Source organism: Aphelocoma coerulescens, chromosome 1A (assembly GCF_041296385.1).
Source record: "Aphelocoma coerulescens isolate FSJ_1873_10779 chromosome 1A, UR_Acoe_1.0, whole genome shotgun sequence".
Classification (NCBI taxonomy): Eukaryota; Metazoa; Chordata; class Aves; order Passeriformes; family Corvidae; genus Aphelocoma; species Aphelocoma coerulescens.
The window spans coordinates 42,508,313-42,534,387 of NC_091014.1; positions in this window are offsets into that span (position 1 = coordinate 42,508,313).

Sequence of the window (26,075 nt, forward strand, 5' to 3'; positions counted from 1 at the left end):
CTGTGCTGCCAGGAAAGGAGCGATAGAATCCATCAGTCATTAAAATGGAGGACATATAGCATGGGGGCTGTCTGGAGATGAAATTGGATTTCTCTGTCTGGACTCTTCAGATTCCTTTTCATTCCACAAAGCAAATTGCTTTGCCATAACTTTGTATTAAACAGGAAAGGATTCATCTGGCATAGGTAGTGCTAAAAGTTTATTAAGAACCATAGAGTGCATCTGCCACTGAAACCTATACATTGGAAAACCAGCTCTTGTAAAATGCTGGATTCATTTTTCAAATATTTTATACAGGTTTAACTCTACTCATTTACAGCTCCTTTATTTCCCCTGCTGTGGAATTCTTTGCACTATTGCTTTTAAATTTTTTTTATTTCTTTCACTTTTTCTATTTTATTGACAGCTGCTATATTTTTACTGCAGGAAAAAAAACCAGTAACTGCAAGTTACTGTTTTTAAAATAGAATATTGCAAAAGAACTTGAAGCTATTTCAAGCCTGCTTTTTGCTATACAGTTATCTAATAAACTGAACCCCCCTAGCATTATACATAATTGCACTGTCATTTTATCTATTCAAGGGTAACAGCTGACACATTATTAATAACAATTACTACCGTATACATGAGTTCAAAATGAAAGATAATATATCCATTAAGGATCTTTATCAGGTAGAAGTGCTCACATTATTTTCTATTCAGCTCTTTTTCTAAAATAATTTATCAGTGTCTTCCTTTTTTCTCACTATAAGGGCTATCATCGCTGTTATTCTTTACTAATTCTGTGCTCTAACTGGGTTGTCTTTGAGCATGTTAATTTCAAGAGGTGATAAAATATTTTATTGCTTCTTAACTCAAGATCTCAAGATGTTTCCTAGAGTTCACCTGTGGTATGCAGGAAGAAAAGAAGAACTCTGTAATGACATTTAGAACAGATAATCAAAATACTTGGCTTTCTAAAGATAATTCCTGTGTGGGCAGTTCAAGAGAATTTTTTTTCACTGAAAACAGATTCTGTGCTCTTTTTAAAGTGTGAAAAGACATATAACTCTCATAATTTAAAATCTAGGAAAATTTAGATTTTATGCCACTAAGATATCTTGAAAATACAAACTTATTCCGTGGATGTGTTTAATTACCTTGTAAAAATAAAATATATATTTTGATACGATAGGATTTTTTTTTTTTTAATCACTCATAATGTTGAAATTTGTCTTTTCTCTTATTCTAAAATGTATTTCAAAATGTCTAAGGATGAAGATATCTCCAAGAATTAAGTATTTTAATATTTTCTTCAGTTTAATCTTTTCAACAGATACTAGTCATCCACTTAAAAGTATAAATTTTTAATATTTCCAGTGGACAGAGAGTAAGAAACAAAAGAGTATCTTTTTTTCCCTTCCTGAGTGATGATCCAGCTCTTATCGGACCCAACACAAAAGTGTGAGAAGAAAGACTTCATATTTTTTATCGTTGATCATATCTCACCACTATAATTTACAGTCCCACCACCTGTGACCTGAAGTCTTTATTTTGACTTCAGATTTTCTTCTATACTAGTAGTTAAAATATTGAGGAAGACTGAGGTGAGAATTACCCTCAGGAAACCAAATGCAGAAAGTCTCTATCTGGTTGCTGTTCCCAGTAAGGCGTTGCAGTTTGTAGCCTGACACTATTTCAGCCTCTAATCCACTTCCACGTGTGTCAGATTTATTTTGTTTAGTCCTTGTTTTTACCTTTAACCCATTTATTGCCTTGTTATAATTCAAGTACCTTGTAGAAGTTGAAGAACATCTCTAAAATGCTCTTACCGTATCAGCTGGATTTGAAATCTTGTGAAAGAACAGCACCATCTTTTTAAGAGCTCTTTTCTATGGGGTTCAAGATGCCCTGATGATTCCAGCTGGAGTGAGGTTGTTTACACCGGTCCTGCCAAACATCAGGCAATCAACAGCCCATCATTGAAGCAGGCCATGCAGCAGAAATGTGCTCAGCTGCTGCTTCCTACCGACTTCCTGCTGCTTAGGGCATGCCACAGCCAAAGACAACCAGCATGAAAATAATTAAATCTGAGTATGTGATGAGGCCCATGAGAAAGCTGGAGACAACATGGCATGAGCCCTACTCAAAAAGCACCTGGGGTAAGAGACAGAAAGAAGAAAGAAAGGTTTAAGAAAAGCTGTCAGGCCATTAAGTTTCAGTATTAAAGAGCTAATGTATAATGTACCTTTATACCATCTGCATTTTCTGAACTAATAATATCTAAATAAAGTGAAACTTTCTATTCCAGAGTTCAAAAAAGGGCCATGCTGAAAAACAAAGGCTTTACTGTATTTCACAGAAAAGTCATGTATTTTTACACCAAATCTGTCCTGACATATATGACATATATGTCATAACATATACAGAATAACTGCAAAGAGAGATAATATCTCCTATTAAACCAAAAAATATAGCTAGAGGAAACAGACACACAAACAGGACACATAAGCCTTTGTACTGAATGAAGTGTAGGCAACGAAAAAATGTATGTTGGAACATAGTGAGCAACTGCTTCTGCCAACACTCCAGAGTATGGACAGTGGGCTGGGACCACTGACAGTCCCCTGGCTTGCAGTCAGAACACAGTGGAGGTATTTGCTCTGATCTACAGACAGAAAAGTGCTTCCAGTTGCTGTATTTATATGTGGCCTCTGTGCAAGAAACTGTGCAATTGTGTGACTACAACCTGACAATATTTTTCTATTTTATATTTACATTAAAGGTAGATAGAGGAATTTTCACTGCATATAAAGACTGTTTAGGACTATCAGCACTAGTAGTTCCGACGATATGATAATGTCTTTTCTTATGTAGATGTAATTGATGGATAAATCACACTCCTTCAACACGCATCATGTGTCTCTGGTCCACAGTCTTCCTCAGTTTTATACATCATTCTGGATAGAATTTCACTGCTCTCAGCAGTTGTGAGTGGCAGTCATGGAGAGTATAGAAACATCTCTATGGGAGACTCCAGAACCAACAGAAAAAACAGTGATTCAAAGAGGACACATCTTCTTTGGGAACCCTGTATGTGTCATAAGGAGTTAAAGGACTATCCAAAACATTTGGTACAAGCAGAATTCACTGCCTCTATGCCCTTAAAAGAAAATCACACAAGCTACTACAATGTCTCCCCTTTACTATCTGATGGACATGTTACAGAGGCCTAACTCCTGTCAAAAATCTCTGTAGATGGGAGCCTCTTCTATCATGGCTTTATCTTTTCTAGATGGTAAACTTGGTTTTCAAGTACATTTCAGAGAATTTCCATGGCTTTGGACAGAGGCCAATTTGGCAAGAGATTTCTGCAGATCTAATACAAAGTGAAAAAATATCAGCTCTTTGAGGTCATTGCCAGCTGGCTGAACTGGTAACAACCTTTTGGTCACAGGAGAAAACATCCTGGAGCCAGGTGGGTTGAGATCAGAAGGGCATAAAGGCCATCTTACACATCCCTTCCTAAGGTGCAGTTTGTAGACCTGAGAAAAATGTAGCTGACAGCTAAGAAATTCATCAGCTAAGAGATTCTTACCATCTCAGCCAAAGTGAGGCCACATTTCTGGGAGGGCTGTGAGAATCCCATTGCAATATTTTATTGACATAATTTACAAGGTGCCTTCACAGCAAGTGCAGCCTAAGGATGACGACTCAGCTTGGGACAGATGTGAGAGTCCTGGAAACAAAGAGCTATTCCAGAAAAAAAAGGCATGTGGAATATTCCTAGCATATGCTTCATGAAACTGCAAGGTCTACATGTTTGTTTCAGTGGTGGGTAAATGAGGAAAATAAAGTGGGAAGGGTGGGAAAGAAAAATGGAGCTCTGTGAAGGTGCTAAAATGAAGCCTTAGGCAAAGAAACCTGGGAGTCCTTGTTGCCATTCTTGTTCTTTTCTCAACATGCTTACATACCATCTGTCCTCAAGGAAATTTTTTATCTTAATTTCAACAAGTTAATGGAAATACTAACCACAGAGATGGTACTGGAGAAGGGAAGCAGACTGTAAGGCATATTTCTGGCTGAGCAGGTGTCAATACTGTCACTCTCCTGAGAGAGTGAATTGAAGTCTGTACTAAACACTCTGCTAAAGTGATCTTGCTGAATTGCAAAGGTTCAACAACCCTAAGTTATGCCCTGGAGAAAGAGTAGTTAATTTACTCAATTAATTCTTAGCAATTATTTTAGAATCTGTCCACCTTTCGAAGACATTGGTAACTAAGCACATGAATGAAGCATAGGTAAGACCTTTTGTGAGACTTACAATTAAAAACCCTATGTTTTTATGTTTTTTATGTTGTTTAATTTTATGTGTTGTCTATTTTGGAAACAATCTAGTATTGGAAAAAATTGTAGAGTATTTGAATCTCCAGGGTTAGTGTTACTGGTATGGTACTACTGCTTCCACCTGTGCATCATGTGGTACTGGTCAAGTTATCAATCACCTAGCTGATATGTTATTTCTATATTATTTCCACTTCTTTCTTGGCCACAGCTTCCTTATACACAGTTTTTCTTCACACACCAAAACTCTAGCAACATTTTATACACCACTGGCAGGACACTTCATACTATTTTTTTTTCCTGCAAAATAATTGTACCAGAAAATGTACATCTTTTAATGTAATTAATTGCCTGCTAACAGAAGAGGAATTTTTGTAAAAGGATGACAAAGAATCTGTCAAACAGATCTTTCTGATATGCAAATTAATATGAACATGTTAGAAATAAGTATGCATATTGGTAAGAAAAATAGTAAGTGGCATTTTTATCTGATAAAAACTTGAACAAACAATGGGCTGAATGAAATTTCTCCTAGTGAATTGAACTTCAAAGAGTTTATGGTGAGTAAGAACTATTTTATGACTGACTAATTAACAAGAACTGAGAGTGAAAATATATAATTGTTCTAAGAGTAATCCTGCTGGGAAGCTTTCAATTAACTAAGCCTTGCAAACATGCTTTTCTAATTGATAGTGGGTAGGCTGAATCTTGTATGAGGCATTATTTTTAAGTGGTATTGCCTAGGAGTGAAGCAATTTATGGAGTGCTCAACAGAAATTATATAGATCTGTCTTTTGCACAGGGGAACAACAGATCCAAAGGCAAAGATATCTAATCTGACTAAACTTTCTAGAGCATAACCTGATAGAATATTTAAAGCAGCTATAATATAGATAGCATTAGAGCTACCCAGAAATTTTTAAAGGAACAAATTTTATGAGGTCCAGTGATCCTGAAACAAAAAGGATTTGAGTACTTTCAGCAAGGCAAGATACCAACGGTATTTATAGCTGACTTGTGTAAGAAAAGATGACTTGTGTAAAGATAGATGAGCATCAGACCAGGAGATAGGAGGGACAGCAGATCATGTTACTTATTTCTGAATGCTGGATATTGACCATAATAATCTGAGCATTACACCCCATCACCTATATGTTTGCACAGAATGCAGCCAGAAGGTTTGGCTTGTGTGTGTTTATAAAATTGACAATGTTTTTTTGCAGGGCTTTTTTTCCCCCAAGGTGTGTGTGTGGAAAACAACTTCCAGATTTTCCAGCAGCCTAAAACACAGCATGTTTATAACCTTCTTTTAATAAAGACATCTGGGAACTTGAATATACTACTCAGCTGGAAAGCATTCTCCCTAAGCCAAAGCTGTATCTACCAATGAGATAAGCATCCAGTCCGATATCACAGACCATACAAAGGAATGTCTGCCGGTGCACTAGTCTACTGTTCAAGTCCTTTTGTGCTGGTCTTTCTTATAGTTCAGAAGATTTTTTTGTTGGCTTGTGTGATGTCAGTTTTCCAAAACATTTTTGACATTCAATATAAGGACAGTATCCAAATAATATTTTCAGTCATAATATTTTCAGCAGACGACCGAAGCATTTTTCTAACCAGAGAGTTACTAATTGGCAGAGGGTGTTCTGTCCTTGCAGATATAGGTCCCAAGCAAGATAATTTGGTGACAAAGACCTCTGGAAATTCATAGACAAATGTAGTTGAACTAAAATACAGAGTAACAGTTTTGAAATACATTATAACAGTTTAACCCTCAGGATGGCAGAAGTAAAATGTGAGATTTTTCTATTCACTGATTAAGAACTTAGATCACTTTAACCTTATCACAGTTGGGAGAAATACATACCACACTGGGCATGTTAATTAGTGAAAAACTCAGGTTTTCAGTTTAGTAATTGTAACACCACTTTGACAGTGACTTACTTTTAATTGAACCCTCTCTTCTTAGTTGTTACCTGCTCACATGAAAGAGAAATGTGACAAGAAATTGTAAAAAGATATTAAAATCTTCATGTATAAGATATATTATGCAATTGGATAAAATTTCTTTATTTATTATATTTCTAGTTCTGGTGTTTCATTTATTGTTTGGATTTACATTATTTAGCATAAAAATGTAAAAAAATCATTTGCCGAGATTTAATGTCAGAATGTCAGACTGAAATGGTCCATACAAAATGGAGCTTTTTTGACTAGTTTTGAAATCAGTAGATGAGAAAAATCAAAAAACTCATTTATTTAAAGTGATTAATGCAGAATGTTCAGACTTTCTAAACTCATGAGATAAAACCTGTGTTCTGGGATTGAAATATTTTTGCTACTTAGTTCCCCCTGTCCCTCCTGACAGCTGATAACATTATCTTCCTTGTCACTAGTTTTCATAGCCTGTATATATTTTCTGATTCCTTCTTTCTGTTATCTCACATACAAGGTCCATGTCCATATCTTGCACTACAATGTTTTTAAGAGCAGACCTCCTTATTTTTAAACACATTTCTAAAAATTTGTCCAGTAGAGAGGTTTAATCTAGAGGAGATGACCAGATGAATGTGTTAGAGTGGTAGCAAATACTTTGGTGTCATTCAGGCTTTTAAAAAGTCAGAAATCAAACTCAGACAGTGTAAAGGTGAAGCAATAGTGTTACACAAAACCACCAGACTCTCTTCTGACGACACTAAGAAACAGTTTCAAAGATGCCAAACCTAGTAAAACTGCATTCTTTTGCTTGGTAATCCAGGCTGTAACTATTACAGCATTATAAACTGCTTTGAACTCTTACTGAGTTGGAGTCTTTTAAAGGTCTACATTTCTAAAGGGCAAAGAGATAAAGTTTCCATTAGCCAGTCATGAACTTCTGAGATTTCAAAGTAAGAAAACAAGGCTTAAGATCAACTTTTGTCTACAACAACAATCTTTTTACACAAATTGTAGGGTTTTTTTTCAATCTGGTATGGAAATATGTGCAGGTAAAAAAATTAGTCATCTTGTAACTATGCAAGAGAATATTTATAGAGACTAGGGTTCTATTTTGTTTTACGTCACATCTGGATTGCCACTCACGAATTAACATATCTAGTATATTTCATTCTTTTAACAGATACAAATGGTCTGTAATTTCTTGACTCAAAGCATACTAAAATTAATGACAGTTTTAAATAAAAGGAGGGGATTTTACTCACTTATCTTTTGATAAGAGGTCATTCAACTCACTTACTAAATAATACATTGACTACACGAGGTGATAAATCCTAAAAATATCTAGATAAGATATAGATGCTTTATTCAAGTTGGAATTTTTAAGAAGTTGAAAGTTCATCTCATACACAGTGAAATTCTAGATTCCAGATCATCCTTTGATTCAGAAGAACTGGGACATGAGTTCTATGTTAGGAATAGAGTGAGAGCAATCCTTCCATTCTACTCTGAAAGTCCTGTAAAAACCAGAAAGTTCAAAATGAGTGGCAAAACATCCCCCATTCAAAACCAACGACTCCATCTTTATTTTTAAGAAAATGCAATAATATTTTTAAAATTAGGGTGGCAGTTGGTCATATTGTGTCTTGAGTTTGAAGCAAAGTGGGGTTTGGTTGGGCAGGACTTCTTTTGGCAACAGTGAATTGCCAAAAATTGTTTCAGTTGTATATGTGATCATAGAAACACTCTTCTGGCTTTAAGCAGCAGAACAGCAGTTGCAATTATGAATGCTGTTTCTGCTTCAAGGTCATAAGAAGGCTGGGATCTAGGAGGTACTCAAAGATGGAAAGCACTGGTGATTCTCCATCTCATTTCTAGTTGATTCAGTGCAAGGATTTGGTAATATCTTCCTTCATTTCTTTTCTAGTGACCCTACCCCTGTGCATTTCTATTTGCTTGAGAAACTGCCAGATGCAATGTTTTTCTTAATTTTTTCTAGTCCTAGGAAAAACATGATTCACGATTCACTCTTTTCCCTTCCCATCATATATCTTTTAACAGACCCTTGATCTATTCAAGATCTCCTATGACCTTCTATTTATCTCTTTTTTTTTTTTTACCTGTTTCTCTCAGTCATTAAAATATGCATTCTTAGAAATTTGATCACCAGAAATCTTCTCTGTGTTGCTTTTGGACTACTGCATTTTACATTTATTAACTATAACTAATAGGAAAAAAACTTCTTGATTTTGGACCACATTTGCTCTTTCTTTGGCTTTGTCCATTTTGTTGCTTTCAAAGAAAGCAAAATATTCATTTTGTTCCTTTCATGCAGAAGAAAAGGAGAGAAAAAGGGAGGCACTCTAAACCTTCAGATGACTTCATAAAAAAAGTGCCAACTTTTGAAAGAAAGGATCTAAAACATTTTTGGAACACAATCTATGGCAGAATGTTTAATGGTAAATGCTGAGAATTATCACTCAAAGGCAGTTCTGGTGATCCTGAAAATTACAGATTAATAATATTACCAAACATTGACAAGGTGCATGGCAAATTAGCAATAAATGAGCAATAAAAACTGCAATTTATATTAGAGATTTTTTTTCCTTAAGGCAGGCGTATCTATTGCTTATGCACATGATATTTTTCCACATAGTCAAAAGAATTGTAATCACATTAAAGAGAAACATTAGCAATTACTGCAGGGAGGAAACTGAGAAGACATAGAATTTTATTATGCACACTGTTTAAATATATGTTTATTTTGTTATGCACAAAAAATGCTATAGGATCACCTAAATTATATTATGAAACTACTAACTCTTTGCTAGTCACTCTAATAATTACTGGTAAGGCTAGTGTTAGTTAATAATTTCTGTGTGAGGAAAGAGTACATTCAGAAGAACCTAAGGAAGAAGAGCAAAGAAACCTCGTTTAATACCGTGTCCTTCCTTTGTGTAACAATGACTCTTCACATTGCATTCCCTTAGCCCCAGTATGAAGAGTCCTCACTTTTTTTCTCATTTACAGAATTAATATAAAGGTTGTATATAGTTCCACCAATTATACCATAGTTTCTTAATATGCTGGCTTCAGCAGTGGAGAAAAGTAGAGACATTCTGGACCCTTCCCTTCTGGACATGAATTTCCACATCTGCTTTACATTCCACCAGGACTTTTTCATAGCTGTTTAAAGGAGATTGCTGAAATTATCTGGATTAAAAGCAGTCCTAAGGGATAGTTAGCATATAATAGAAATGCTGTAGGATCCAGATAGCTTGTAATTTAAGGATTTAAAGTCTGTGCATAGTTTTCCTAAATCACCATACCAATCATCTTCTCTTTACAATTTTTATAATATTCAGTTGCCCCTTTCCTAACTGCATATTAGAATATGGTGTTCTGACTTCAGTGGAAAAGCATCATAGAGCAGAAGTCATCCCCCAAAAGCAGCAGTAGGTTAGCTCAAAATTAGCTAGTGTTTTACACAGAGATAATCTCCTGACTTCTATGTAGCAGGAGGAAAGCAGGACGAGGTTTTGTTCAGGTAGTTGAGCCAATGCATTTCACAAGCCTAGCACTAAGGATTAGGCTAATCCCCTGACTGCCCTAGAAGGTGTTCCTCAGTGTTAAGAACAGTGGGATAGCACACAGACTCAGGGCAGTGAATCTGCCACTGCACCATAGCTCACAGGCTCAGGGTGTTGATGATATTCTTGAAAACTCTGCCTTGCATTCTTGTCTACTTGGGTGGCTACATGGCTACAGTTTGCACAAATATTTTGGCTTGTTCATTCAGTCTACCTATAGAAGCTCACTATTACTCCCTATTAAACTGAGAAATGTAGTTATCTTCTGTACACAGCTGCCACAGCTAATTCCCTATGGACCTGGCTTTCCCTAAGGACCTTATCCTCCATTTAGTTGCTAAGTACTCTGCTGCAGTGTGTCTTTAGGATAAGGCAAGTGTTAATGCTCCTTCTAAGGTGTTCTGATTACATTTCTTGTTCTTCTAAAAACAAAGATGAATACAGCATCTAAAAAGCATAGAAAGCTTTACTGGATTAGAAGCTTTGGCTTTAAGTGTATTTGTGTGTGTGCAGTCACTCTTCTTAAATGACTGAAAGAATGGTCTTTAATTTCTCACTAAATCAAAATGAATTGGAAATGTAGAAGAGAGATTTTCATAATATGAGAAGCACTGACATCAAAGTAAAATTCTAGGTGCTCCAAATTTCAGCCAGTATCGGTCTTGTTTATATTATAGATAAATGAGTTCTCCTATCTAATGAAAAGATATTGACTAGATTAGAATGGAAACCATCCACTTTGAATTTTTACCTTTTGTTATCTGTTGTCTGATATCAAACAAGCATGACAGATAGCTAACCTATGTTCAGCAAAGTCAAAGGAAAAAGTTCAATTTTAAATGAATAAATGTGTGATCAGAATTTATGTCCTTCACAGTGATTAACTATATATTTTTTGGGGGGGGGGGGGGGGAAGAATGTTATAATTAAATTCATTTTTTAATTTTAGATTAGTTGAGAATCTCCATGGGAATGAAATGGATTTTGTCTTTTACTTTAAGCTATCTCACTTATTTTGGCTGGTAACATCAATTTTGTCAGCATTAATTGCACCTAACACATGGACATTGGCATACACTATTATTCTACCTCTGTGCCAAAGTGTGAAAAAAATAGCTAAAATGTCCAAGCAATAATCACATATTTTACACATTAAAAGTGTTGATACTTAAATAGCATTGAACTAATTGTACTGGGTCTGGCTGGGTTGACATTCTTCACAGCAGCCCATATGGTGCTGTGCTTTGCTTTTATGACTACACCACTGCTGGTATCACACCAGTGTCTTGGTTATTAATGAACAGTCCTTACACAGACTTTATGCTTCCTTTTTCTGATTCTGCACACGGGGACCCCACCCCTGCCTAGAGAGTGGAGGGACGGAGGCAAGAAACAGCCTGGAAAGCTGGGATAAGGGAGAGAGGAGAGAGGTAGGGAATTGCCTTACAAACTGGCTGTTGCCTGGAGGCTGACTGGCCATTTGTCTGCTTGTGAGAGATGGTGAATGATTGCTTTTGCAAGTGCTTTTCCCTCTTTCCTTTGTTTAGTATACAGTCTTTATCTGAATCCTTAAGTTTTCTTACTTTTACTTTTCCTATTCTTTACCCCATCCTATGGCAGGCAGGAGTATGTTGGGCATTGAGATAATGACTTTGAGTGTGTTTAATTACTGGGCCAGGTAAATCCACCACAATGATCTGTATTTCTCTCTGTGTTAATTTTGTCATTCTAAGTAGCCATATTAAAATTAAATTTATAAACAAAATATGTGCACAAAGGAAGGAAAATATACAATCTGAAAGATCCATTGAAGTGACTATTCCTAACCTCACTTCAAAATAAAACTCTGTTCATTATAATACTCAGAGCTGGTCTGGTTTTAGCAGGAACAAAACAAGAGATAAATCAATCCCATCTCTTGAAAGTAGCTCCTCTTTTTAACCTCCAGATACTCTCATACGTGAAATACCTATCTCAATAGAAGGTAATAATGTGCAATGGAATAGGTATTCTAACATTACTAAAATGCTAATGTTGTCAGACTTACTGTGATTTCACTTATGTCTTAGCAGAGCACTTAATTCTTAACACCCTATTACTTTATATATAACTGGCATTTTTGGGAATGATATCAGTGTAATATTAAGTAATAGGAAAAAAAGAAGCATTTAAATATATCACAAAATTCTTTCTACAATTTTAATTTCTACCATTACACCAATAAAAAATATATATATATATCCCTTAATTTACAGGCCAACCCAGAAAATACCCAGGTTCTATATTTACTCATGCTGTACTAAATACATTAGATAACATGAGAAATATTTTTCTGCTAGATGTGTTTTATTTAAATGCTGGCTTTAAGATAAATAGCAAACAATCAATAGCAATTCAGAGGTATTTCTTTGATTGCTGATAAACCAAATCCAATATTCATAATGTTGAAATCTCAAAACTCCACTTTCCATAGAATATTCACTAATGTGTTGACTCTTTTTTATACTGAAAAAATTACTCAGAAATAAACTGCCTCTTAGAGTCTTGCAGGCTAAATCTTTGAAAGGATTAGGAACTACTATGATTGTATTAGAAACCTTTTAAAAATCAAAATAAATTATGATATTTCTAGATAAGCCTGGAAACATGAATCGTGTTCTTAAAAGGGTCATAATTATATTTATGTTAGGCTAAGAAACTGAATCAGAAAGGCAGGACTAAAGGATATCCAGTCCTCCAGTCTTCTGACATCTTTCAGAGTAGATTCAAAATTTTGCTTGCTGACCTATTTTGGCATGAGACCCAGCTATAACGTATTCCAAAATCTATTTAATGCAGGAAGGAGAGTGAAGGGCATTTCTTGATCATGAATCTTGGATGAATAAGTCACACAAAAGTACCTCTGGTCTATCTGTCTTGTTAGCTTCTCAGGCTGACAAAAGCAAGGGCTGATTTGTAAACCATTTATAAGATTTTGTTGAAAAACAGTAAAGACAAAACAGATGCTTGGAGCTCCTCAAAAGCTCTGGGGCAGCTAAGTCATTCAGATAATCATATTCTGGTTAACAAACATTTAACCAGAATTATTTCTCGAACAACTGGATACTGCTACATGTAAATCTGATACATTATTCAGACTACTTGGAAACAAGTAAGTCATCACCTTTCCCTGGTCAACATCACATCACAAATCACTGAGGAGTCATACATCTCTAATCAATGCTGGCAGCAATTCCTGAAGTTTTGAGTTATCAGCACTCTGGGATTTCTGTCAGTTGCAAACCAGAAACTAATGCAATGATCTCTTCACTAATATCCCAACGCCTTTGTCTATCTCCCACAGTGATTCTGTTCAACTGGGGGTTATTCCTGAAGGCCAAGATCTTTCTGACTGAAACTGGTCAAGAAGGCCTAAAGATCTTCCTGCATTATAGGAAATTATTTGCCAAATTCATTAAGTAATGCTCCTGTTCTAATCAGCACTGGTGAATATACCCAGTAAAATATTCTGCTTCGGGAAACAAATATCAGAAAGCTGTGTATCAACTGTGGGCATCTTTGGAGAATAATGTAGGAAATATGATCAATGAGGAAAGACCAAAGAATGTGCAGCTCACAGTCCATAGAAAATGAAAGAATACGCAACAGCTGTACTCAAAGTTTTGTGCCAACCATCTCCCAATGGCAGAAATAATTTTTCCCCTTGTTTACTGAGCAGACAGAATCTTGCTAAGCAGAGATAATAAACTAGGTAGGGGATTTACTAAGCAATTTCAAATATTAGAATTTTTCTAAAGTTAAAAATAACTAATTCTTAGTATAGCTCTGCCTCTACTCTTAATGTAAGTATTAACCAGGCAAGTGCTTGCATGTATGACCCCTTGAGGTTTCTTTTAACCTTATTTTCTAACTGTTGCAATAGTAAAAATGGATTAAGGTTCTATTTCAGGAGCTTCTTAAATTGGAGTTTCATGATGAAAAGAAACTATTTAAATATTATCCTTTTCTCTGAAGTCAACTACAGCCTAATGATACCAGTAACAGCTACAATTTCCATACCTCAAAGAGAACCAAAACAGGAGAAAATAGTTTCTTACTTAAGTATTTCTAAGATTGTTAGTTCTGTTTTTTGGACAGAACTCTGCTTTCTGTACTACTGTCTTGGGGTGATAATACATAATTCAGCAGTATCATTCTTTGTCACAATAACTGAAGGTATTGTTTAGTTGAACTAGGAAATCAATCCCTATTGTGTAACATTTTTATGGACAGGTCATATACAGCAGAAAGAAAAGGGAAAAACCAGGCAGACATGACTAAAAGGGCAAAAGAACAGTTACTAGGATTGATGGCAATTTATATGGCCTTACTCTCAAGAAAGTATTTTGAAAATATCTTAAAGCTGAGCAGCTTTTACCCTTGGGCTGAAGAAAAGAGAGTTCACATGGTCTAAATCAGCATTTTCATTTGGCTCACAACTGCATTCCCAAATGTACCCACACAGCATTCTTGGTTCATATCATTGAATATCATTGGAACATACAGACCTGATTTGTCTCAGGTGAACTGAACCATTTCTGTACTCTGCATCTCACTGCTCTGTGCTTCTGAACCTAATGGTTGTTCAGTTCATGGGCCTAAATTAGAGCTGGTCAAAGTTAAATACCATAATGAGCATATAACAGATTTGGGATTCTCAAGAGCAAGTGTTTTACTCAGCACATTGGCTCTTATTTCTCCATACTGCTTTCACATATGGATGCACATGCAGAATCCTTCCTTAGGAGGTATGGTTTGGCCTGGTGCACTCCACCACGGTTGTGGTGGATCAACATTCCTCTGTTGATCCTTTTTCTTGCCTTTAGCTCACCTCCTGAAACATGCCCTGCAGACTCCAGTGTGTCCATGATCAAACAGCATCAGGTTCTTCATCCTCAGGCAGGATGAAAAAAAGTGGGAGAAGCAGCAAACCCATAGATTCTGAGAAAAAACTTAGCTGCCTTTTTTTTTTTTTTTTTTTTTTTTTAATTGGAAAAGCCTAAACAGAGAGGAGAGCAGAACACAACCTTACATTTCTTCCAGTGATAGTTGGACCTGACAGCACCATATTCCAACTCTAATAGTGCTGATGATGTCAAGATGCTGATGCTTTATGGGGCTGCAGTCCTCTATTGTGTTGCCTTTGGGATGGAAAACACTATGAACATTTGAGTATCAGGAGAGGGATCTTGTAAATTCTTCATTAAAAGCAGGAATATACCAGCTTTAACATATTTATATATATATATGCATATATATATAAAATCTAAATTCTCTCTCAACATAATAACTTTATTAAGAATTGATATAATTTTATTTGATTCATAACCTCAGAAATAATAATCTCTCATAAGGATTTCCTCCCTCTTTCCCTCCTACTTTCCTATCTCTCCTCCTCCGTCCTTATTCCTTGTTCTCTGTGTTCTTTACCTCCTTTCTCACAACAATATGACCAATAGGAGTCTTTATTGTTTTAATTTATGGAATAGGCTATCAAGCAAACATTGAACCATGACTTTCTGAATGTGTTTGTGTTCACTAGCAGGTTCAGAAATGCTGAACATCCCAGAGAAAACTTGATCAAATAGAGTCAAGTTGAATACAAATCTGAATAGTTTAGTCTGTGAGTTGTTAGGTTGAAGATCTCAAATATCCAAAGTTCAGTTACTATTTAATTTACTTTACTTTTTGTCATTTTAGGTATGTTTGATTGGTTGGGGGGGGGGATTTTTTGCTGTTTGGGTTATTTTTTCCAAAACAAGAATGGAAGCAAATAAAATAATCTGATTGCACTGTTTAGGGAGGATTGGGGAGAAAAATAGAAAAAAGAAAATTAATTCACCCTTTAAATTCCATGAAAGCTATTATTACTTGCAAAGTTGTCTCTCATAATTACATACTTATTTGCTGAGAGTCGTAATACCCCTTCTCAGCAGACAGCTGAAAGCATCCTAGATGACACAAAATGTTTGCTTTTATTAAACCAATCATGGATCCTCTGGCCTCTGATAGTACACTTTTGTTTATCAGCCTTAAAATGCCAAATGATTTTTTACTGCTCTTATTTGTCTTAAAGAAATGTTGTAGTTGAACTTATATTATGAGCTCTTTGTTGATATAGCTTGAGCTATATATCTTCGTTGAAAAATAGTATTCCTTTTAGCTCAGAGGTAACTGTTTTTCCTAGAAAAATAGAAAATAGTTTCATGTAAAACTGCAAAAGTACAAAATTCTCCCCCAAACCTTAGTATCATACATTACATGAAAGAACTCAAAATATTTCCATCATCAAAACAGCTCCTGAAGATGATAAACACTGAAACTTCTGATGAATGCACTAAACTGTATTTGATGGATTGGGATTTCTAATTGTTCTTTGGAACAAAGGTCTGACTTTTATTTATATAGATTTAGTGCTTAGAACAACTGGGCCCCAAATCCAAACTGTGTATTCCAAAAGCTAGAATTTCTGGTTGAAAAATTTAAAATATAGGTGAAAACCAGAAGACTAAGTGCAAAAGGTATGGCTCTGTGCATAATTTCTATAGCAGTGTACCGTGTTTATGTGTCAAGGCGTTGGTGGCACAGGGGGCTGCAGGGGTGGCTTCTGTGGGAAAATACAAGAAGCTGCTCCCACGTCACCCAAAGCCATTTTCAGGTAGCTCCAAGGCAGACCCACTGCTGCCCACAGTGAGCCTACCAGTGGTATTGGTAGTGCCCCTGTGGTAGCATAAATAAAAAGGGCAAAAAGTCTTGCACAACAGGATCCGGAAAAAAGGAGTGGGAAAATGTAAGAGGAACAACTCTGCATACATCATATTGGAAAAGAAAAGGGAGGAAGTGCTCCAGACACTGGAGGAGAGATTTCCCTGCGTTCCATGGACAAGACCATGGTGACATAGATTGTCCCCCTGCAACCCATCGAGGTCCATGTTGGAGCAGTTATCCACCTGTAGCCCATGGAGAACGCTATGCTAGAGCAAGTGGATACGCGTTGAAAAAAGGTGCAGCATGTGTAGAGACAATACTGGAGCAGGCACCTGACAGGGACTAGCCTGGAGGACTAACTCCCCCAGAAGCAGGTTTTCTGGCAGGGCCTGTGACCCCCATGGGTCCCCACAGAGTTAGCAGTTTGTTCCTAAACTACTGCACCCCATGGAAAAGACCCACACTAGTGAAATTATTGAAGTACTGCACCCTGTGAGAGGGACCCCTCACTGGAGCAGGGCTGGAGCAGGAGGAGGAAGGAGTGACAGAAATGAATCTCCATGAAATTCCTATTCCCTGTTTCTGTATGCTGCTCAGGGAAGGATGAAGAAGTGTTGGGAGTGAAGTTGAGTTTGAGAAGAAGAGAAGGGTAGGGGGAAAATGTTTGTAGATTGCTTCTGTTTCTCTTTATCCTGCTGTTGCAACTAATTAGTAATATATTTTAATTTCCCCAATTCAAGTTTGTCTTTCTCATGACAGTAATAGCTAAGTGATTGTCCTGACTGTCTCAACCCATGAACGTCTCATTGTGCTTTCTCCCCATCTCCTGATGAGAAGGTGTGACAATGCAGCTTGACGGATGCAGCTAGGCAAGTTTAACACACCACAACCAGAAAGGTTTTCAATTGTCTATTTGCTATGTGCTATTGTCAATTAAAAATGTAAACTTCTTCAGAAGTTTTACCAAGAGCTTTCAGAGTATGGGATAGATTGCCTTTAAGAAGTCCCCACATTCCTCACTGAGAAAAAAGAAACAAACCTCAAAACAAAGCAAAACACAAACTTTAACATGGTGATAGAGAAGAAGGAATAAAAATAAATTATTAAAGTATTACTTTTCAACTGGAAAATCTTTGAAGTTTAGTCCAGGGAATGATAGGCAATGAGACAGGAGAGAAAGAGAGCTGAGACTCAAGGACATGCCAAAGTGAGAAAGAAAAGCACTTTGAGATTGTGTCATTCTAGAAGAAGGGAAAAACTTAAGTACTTCCATTTTGATTTGAAAAGGAATTGAAAAATATCTGTTCAGAGAAGCAGAGGAATGGAATCGCTGAGAAATAATTTGAACAACTGTGAGAGAAGCACATGTAACCTTGCATAATCATGGGAAACATTAAGACTTTAAGACTGATGAGAGAGGGAGCCGGTGGAAGGAAATTGAATAGGCCAGGGAAGCCAATCATTTTAGTATCAACATTTATTATGATTTTACACACTGTGATCACATTTATGAATTTAAAATTTCGTAACTATTATGATTTTTTGAAATAGCATTATGATGATACAATGATAAATAACAGGAATGACTCTAGGAAATTAGAAAAAAAAATAGTTTAAATATTACTGGCATTTGATTTCTTGGCTTTAAACACCTGGACATTGCAAAGTCTTGCAGAAAAAGAAATTTGGTATTACATATAATAAATTTGAAGAAGAGGAAGCATGTAAACTATTCATGCTAAAACACAATCAAATCAAACAATTTTCGTATATGTACAGGGATTTTGAATAAGATAAGAAATCCACTATCTTTTAGATTTCATTGCAGAGAAAAGTTTCAAGAAGGTGCATAAATAATGAATTAAATTATTTTATTGCCAAAGATCAGGAGATCAAGCATGATCATATTTTTATAAAGTATTTATATTTGTTCTATATTAACATGTTCCTTATGAGTGTTCAGTATATGATGCTTTCATAAATCACACTAGGCAGTCTCTACCACAGGTAGAGATGAAAGATGATCCATCTCAAGATAATTTTGCAAAAAAAAATTATTTATAAGACTTAAATTTGCTGCCTTTCCAGGAAATTTAATCTCTGTCATGGTTACAACATCCCTCCTAGACTGTCTTTCTTGTCATGCTTACCCAGCTGCACAGTGACTAAATTTGCTTAAGCAAGTGCCAATCTCCCCTGCTTCAGAGCCCTGCTCTTGGCAGTTGGAGCTGCCAGGACATGGCAAATATCTGGCAAGCCTTCATGCTGATCCCATTCCAAATGGGATGTATGTTAGACTGGTTAACAAACCAGATGTGATCTGTGCCTGAGATTTTTACATAGATTATATTGGTTACATTGAGCAGTGGTAACAGAAAAAATGTCCCTAAAAAAACCCAAGCTGGAAATAACACTGTTATGTGAGTTGAAAGGTTTTCATTGCAGATTTTTAAGAAAAATCATGGGGATTTGGAGAGGCGGGGGACAGTATTTGTGTTAGAGGAAAGTATTTTTTATTAATGAGCTGAAAAATGAAATATTCTAGCTAAATACCTAATTCTGTACAAATTTTGTGAAAGCTCTAGGCTTTCTGCCTGTTTTCTTTGTCCCAAGAACTTTAGCTGGACTGCTTTTCCCATAATACAGAACTGCTGAGAAAGCTTAAAAATCCTCTCTTGACAAGTTTATTTAGAACTATTACTGAAAAAATATATGTTTTTAAAAAAATTTGTGAAACTTCCTGAGAATTTTTTTTTTTCTGAGTCAGGGAAAGGCCAGTAATTGAGAGCCCACATCTCCATCAGTGTGAAATAGCACTGTAAGTGGACAAAATTTGGAAAGATGTTTGTTTTTCTTTGGCTAGATGTTTGTCAGGAATTGAAGATGTTTATTGTTTAGCATCAATTTGAAATTTCCTTGTCAGCTTTTAATGCATTTTAGCCTTTTAAATAATTGCTTTTATAGTTTCTGATTTCTGTGGAAGACTACAATCTCTGCAGAGATCACTGGCTTCTGATGCTTCTTGTTCTGTTAACCAGAAATTATTTAGTCAAACTATGCAATCCTAACCATTTCGTTCTGATGCTGCTCCATCTAATGAAATATCTGAGCATGCTTGGGCATCTCCTGCTAACAGGGAAAGGTGTATTTCCCTCCAATATCACCTGCAGACCTATTCAGTCACAGTTAATGAATAGCTCCATTTGTCACTGTGCAGCAACTTCTTATTTCTTCTTTGCCTCAAAACTTCCATCTTGGAAGATAGGTTATATTTCTTTCAGCTATTTATTTTAATGGGTGCCATTAAGTGCTTTGGTAACTTCCTTAGGCTCTGTCTGTAATCAATGAAGAAAGGTTTCTTTCGTGAGTTGAATGGGAGCATTTGTATAAGGTGCTGTTCAAAGTGCTCTGGGTGAACCCTCTTCACTTTACTGTGGAAACTGAGTGGGATGAATACCCTGGAGAATAAAATGTTGTTATCAGTCTATTATTAAGCAATTTGCTTCAAGTTTTTTTGTTCCACCATCCCATCTTGAAAATCTGTTTGGAGGTTTGGTTTGTTTCTTGCTTTCATTTTTGTCTCCTGGCTAGCTCTTCTTCTTCTTTCAGTATTTCTGCTTCCTTGAAAAATGATTTGTCTGATCACATTTTTCCTTTAGCTGATATTCTATGTTAGTAAACCATTTTGAGACCACCTTTGTCACAACAAAGAACTGTTATGGGAAATGTCCATAACAGCTATGTCACAAAGCAAGCAGAATCATGCTGCTGATCCTAGTCACAGCCTCAGTCAAAGTTGCTTTCTGGGAATACCTCAAGATCTTAGACACAAAACAGAGAAGCACTGACAAGAAGACCTCTTTATCTTTGGGTTGGGTTTGGATTTTTTGGGATGGGACACTGGAAAGGATAATTCCAATTTCATCTGATTCCTATAACACTGAAAATTATTATTTAGATCCTAAAGGATGGGATGTTATCCGGATGGATCTAGACAGGTTCAAGAAGTGTGCTTATGGGAATCTCATGCAATTTAACAAGACCAAGTTCAAGGTGCTGCCCCTGGGTTGGGATAAGCTCTATTATCAACACAGGCAGGGAGATGAACAGATGGAGAGCAGCCCTGCCCAGAAGGGCTTGGGGGTGCTGGTGGGTGAGAGGCTGGACTTGACCCAGCCATGTGCACTCACAGCCCAGAGAGCCAAACGTGCCCTGGGCTGCATCCAAAGCAGCGTGGGCAGCAGGGCCAGGGAGGGGATTCTGTCCCTCTGCTCTGCTCTTGTGAGACCCCACCTGCAGTGCTGCATCCAGCTCTGGGGTACCCAGCACAGGAAGGACAGGGACTTGTTGGTCCAGGGAAGTCCATGAAGATGATCAGAGGGATGGAGCACCTCTCCTATGAGGAAACGCTGAGACAACTGGGATTGTTCAGCCTGGAAAGGAGAAGGCTTCAGGGTGACCTAATTGGGGCCTCCCAATACCTGAAGGGAACTTAGAGAAAAGATGAGGTGAGACTATTTAAAAGGGCATGTAGTGACAGGACAAGGGGGAATGGTTTTGAATTGAAAGAGTTTAGAATAGATATTAGGAAAAAATCCTTTATTGTGAGGGCAATGAGGCACTGGACCAGGTTCAAGGCCAGACTGGGTGAGGCTCTGGGCAACCTAGTCTAGTTGAAGGTGACCCTGACCACAGTGGGGGGCTTGGAACTAGATGATCTTCAAGGTCCCTTTCAAACCCAAACCACTATATGATGATGATTCTATTAAATAATAACTCCTCACACTTACAGTTATCCATTCTGAGTGTAAATGGTTCTTGAAAGACATGCTGGCTACAAAAACTAGAATTGCCAAAGTAGAATGAAATAGAATGAAATGATTGAATTGTATATTCTGGACAACAGTATATGTAAAAAATGCAGTCCTTAACTGAAAAGGTATTTAATCATGTAAATCTTCTTAGGCATATGATAAATATCAGTAATGTCACTCAAAAGATCAAATCTATGTGTCTAGACTTCATACTGTGCTTTGGAATTGTACAGAAAAAATATTTCTTTTTCATTCAGTGAAATATCAGCAATTCTGCATCAATGACTTTTTATTATTATCCAAAGTAATCTCTTATTTGAGTGCTATGGGATTCTGGTCATAATTTCTGTTTATTCTGTATTACTACTTTTCCTATATTAAGGTTATTCTATGTATATTTTCTAGGAAAAAAATAATTTACAGCTTGCTACTATGTTTTGTATTTCCATATGTTCAGTCCAGATTATTGTATTTGTAGCTAGCAAAAATCTAATGTATTAGAAAGGGAGATTGTACCAGCTATTTCACATCAAATATGACACTAAACCAAATTTGTCTACTGTCCTCTCCTCAGTTTCCTGCTTTTTTCTTTCCTTGTTCATTTTCCATCTCTTCTTGTTTCTTTGCATCTTAAAAGGTCTGATGTGTTTTTCAATTTCCACTCCCATGGATTTGGTTAGCCATATATAAATCTTAAAAAGGAAAGAGAAATAATTTTGGTTTTTTTTATAAATCACTGATAGTCACTCTTAGGCCACTTCTATAAATTGCCCAAACGTAGCAAAATTAGTGGAAAGTTTTATAATACTTTTGTATTTTGCTTACAGAGGAAAATTTTGCCCAATATTATCTCGGAGGTCATAGTGCCCTCTAGTGCTCCAGTTCTAACACTTTTTTCCCCACTGGTTCTACATGCGTAGAAGATAAATAAAATGAAGTAATACTCAGGGATCCAAACAGTGTCCAGGAAAGACAGAGGGTACAGTAATAATCATGTGGCATAGTTATTCAATACCCCATGAGTGCTTATGAATTTAAGAGTCACTTTCCCACATACTACTTTTGGATGACAAAGGCCTTGGCACATTTACACAACCGCATGCAATGTCTAGGAAGCATTAGTCTCTGTTGGAGAGGTTGAGAGGTATCTGACAAACCTGAGAAAAGGATTTGGCATATTCTTTTTGGCACCTCCGTATCTGGGAGGGAAAATATTGCAACATGCTCAGTACCACAAACATTGCTTTGAATTGTTGAAGCTTTCTTTCATGCTGTTCACATGATGTCTGAAGGGTGAGTTCAACAAGCATTTTAGAACTTTTTGTGTTAGCATCAGAGACTGGGGGGAAGCAAAGATGGACAATGACAGATTAGAACAATATGGGAAGGAAATAGACTCACTGTGAAAGGAGAAAAATAAAATATCTTTAAGAGGAAGGGAGCTAAAATTCTGTTATCTACTGCCTTCGGATTAACAGATTTCATGCAGTGAAGAAAAAGAAAGAAGGCCCATTTATTCACATTTTCTGTTCATGCACTGAGTTAGTGCTGCAAATCCTTCTTGTTACATATAGCCTTTGTAAATTTTGTCAAACTGCTGCATTGAACATTGCATGTATGCCTTCCTTTGGACTTTATATCACCATCAGTTAGCACAATGGCTTTGCATTGTGGTATTTCTAACATTTCTCATTTTATAGTTAAACAACTTTGCTCGCAAAGAGTTTTGAAGGATGATGATGATGATGATGATGATGATGATGATTATTAATCTTTCTTAATTTTCATTTATATGAGGATATTATTGTTAGAATTTTCATCCTAGAACCTTCTTCCCTAACACTGTTATTAATTTTCCTAAAATTATTCACAGTTATTCAATTGATTCTCTGAGTTCTTTTGTTTAGTTAGATTTTCTTTTTGACTGGAAACATTTTGGTGATGAATATACACTTTAGAAAATTTAATTATATTTCTCTCAGCCTGGAGGTGTCAGCTTTCTTTTGTTCACCAGTACAAGTAGAAAAGTCTCACATTCACCTTTTTTAGCAATGATATTTTTGATGAATGACAGTTCAAAGGTTTGAAACTTCTGAATATAGATTCTCAGGTGTCATTAATTAGTAGAGTTTCTTGGTTTAGATAGATAGCTTGAAATCAGAATTTATTTAGTTAAAGATTATTTCAAGCTGCGTTTATCAAGAAACTGATGAGGAAATTTACCTAATATATGATATGTTTTGTGTCCTGTGTATTTCTGTGATGCCTCACATGAGGTCTTCAGCATGACTAGGAGCTGGTTATCCAAATGTTATTAGTGAACAGGAGAAAAAAGAAAAGAAGGAAAGGAAAGGAAAGGAAAGGAAAGGAAAGGAAAGGAAAGGAAAGGAAAGGAAAGGAAAGGAAAGGAAAGGAAAGGAAAGGGCAAGGGAAAAGAACCTCCTAACCCATCCACCCTATATTTACACTGGTCTACTTTATCCTGTTTGATCTGTAGAGAATGCAAGGGGCCAGGAACTGATCTGGACCAAACTGCTTTAAAGTTCAGTAGCTCAGCAGCCATACAGAACCAATACAGATTTCACTTCCTACCAAAAGCTTCTAGCTGTATATAGCCTACAATTCCAAACCAGTGCATGTAGTTTTACACTGTCCTGGAAGCAAGGACTATAACTGCTATGTGTAATAACCAGACTTGTGTAAACTAGTGTACGTGGCATCAGTACCTACTTTTAAGGTGTGCAATAGTTTTCTGTCTTGTTGGCAAAGGTGTATTAAAGACCTCCTTTGAACTCATCACTCAGTAGAGGGTAGAGGAAAATGTCTCTTGTTTATGTGCATTTCTTTTTAAGATTTATTTTCAGTTCTTCATTGTTCCTACTTTGTGGTATCTAATTTAATGCACTAGAGCTTCCCTGAGTACCATCTGATGGATTTCATTGCTGCTTTTGCAATACAGTGTGCCAGAAAAAACATCTGGTTTTAAATGACAGTGAATTAAGCCAACTCTCTGATCTGAGTCCTGGGGGGCTAGAATATATGGCAGACAAGCCCTTCCTTTTATGCATGTAGTGCAAAAGACATCTCTGTATTATTTGCTTTAGAAAAGCTATCAAAGTGTAAACAGAAAGTTTAATAAAATAATTAAAAAAAAAACCAAACAAAGAAATATCTAAATGTCACAAAAGCTCTTAATAACCCAGTGGTGACAGGAGCCATTTGTGGTATTACCAGGAAGTACTGTACTATGTACTTCAGACACAGCTCAGTTTCCATGAGGCAGCAATGGTAATAGCACACTGTAATTTGTCTCACCCATCTTGTATTTACATGCCGCTAACGTAGCAAACTACTTGAGCCCCCAGTGTGTACAGAACCTGGAAGGTGCCTGTAAGGCCAGGTGAACTTTACCTTATAGCTTAAAATCAAGTCTTGGATAAGCTTATTCAATATATAAAAGGCTTTATGAGCATAGATTTGCAACTCTGCACTTTTTACCTCCCCATATGGCTGCTTGCAATGCTCCACAAGGGGGTTCGATGCTGGATTTGCTCCAAGTGCTTCAGACACTTCTCAGGAAATCTTGAAGGAATGAGCACAGTGGGATAATCTTATCCTAGGACCAAAGTTAAGGTCTTTTCTTTTTTTTTTCTTTCTCCTCCCTTCCTTTTCTGGTGGAAATCTAGAAAGAGAATTAGTTGTATTTTTGATGGAAATTCAGTTTTGGAGGCTGTAAATATTACTTTGAGAAACGTTGCGTTAGAAAGAATATGACATGTGAGGCAAGTTTGAGATTGCAATTTTTGGAAAATATTCTGATGATTGAGGTAGAGAGATTTTCATATGAAAATCTAGAACAACTATTCTAAAATGTTCAGTAAAAATAAATAAAAGGGTTATAAATACAGCAGGCTCTGCTTGAATTTGCTACTACCACTGGAAAAGAGAGAAACAAAGAGATTTTTCAAAAGTTTGGTTTCCCTATGACTCTGATTTACATAAGCATTTGAGACTATTATAATGTTTTGAAGAACTTTGTGCAGTTGAGGAGGTGCATTACTCTGAAAGAGATCATGAAGCTTCTAAGAAGACTTTATGATATCCATTATCAAAAAAGAAACTTTTCATTGGTAAGTGTGTACTATAGAACACAAGAGGTTCCCCAACAGGCTGACATACATAAAAAATATTCTACTCTTGCAAAACAAACCAACCAAAGCAAACAGGCAAACAAGAAAACAAACAAAAAACCAAAACCCCACTACTATGAGAACTCCTCAAATTTTTAGCTATTTGAAAGATATGTATAGGTAACAGTATTACAGGTATTATAATAAACACTTCAGTTTAGGTAAACATGTCCCAGACATTCACTTTGTGGTGGGTTGACCCTGGCTGGATGCAAGGTACCCACCAAAGCCAGTCTATCACTCCTCTCTGCAATTGGGCAGGGAAGAAACAAAAAGCTCATGAGCTGAGATAAGAATAGGGAGAGATCATTCATTAATGACTGTCATGGGGAAAAAAGACTCGATTTGGGGAAATTATTGAATTTATTACCTATGAAAATTAGAGCAGGATAATGAGAGCTAAAGGAAATTTTAAAAACCCAACTTCCTCCCACGCTTCCCTCCTTCTCAGGTTCTACCTCCTCCCACAGGAG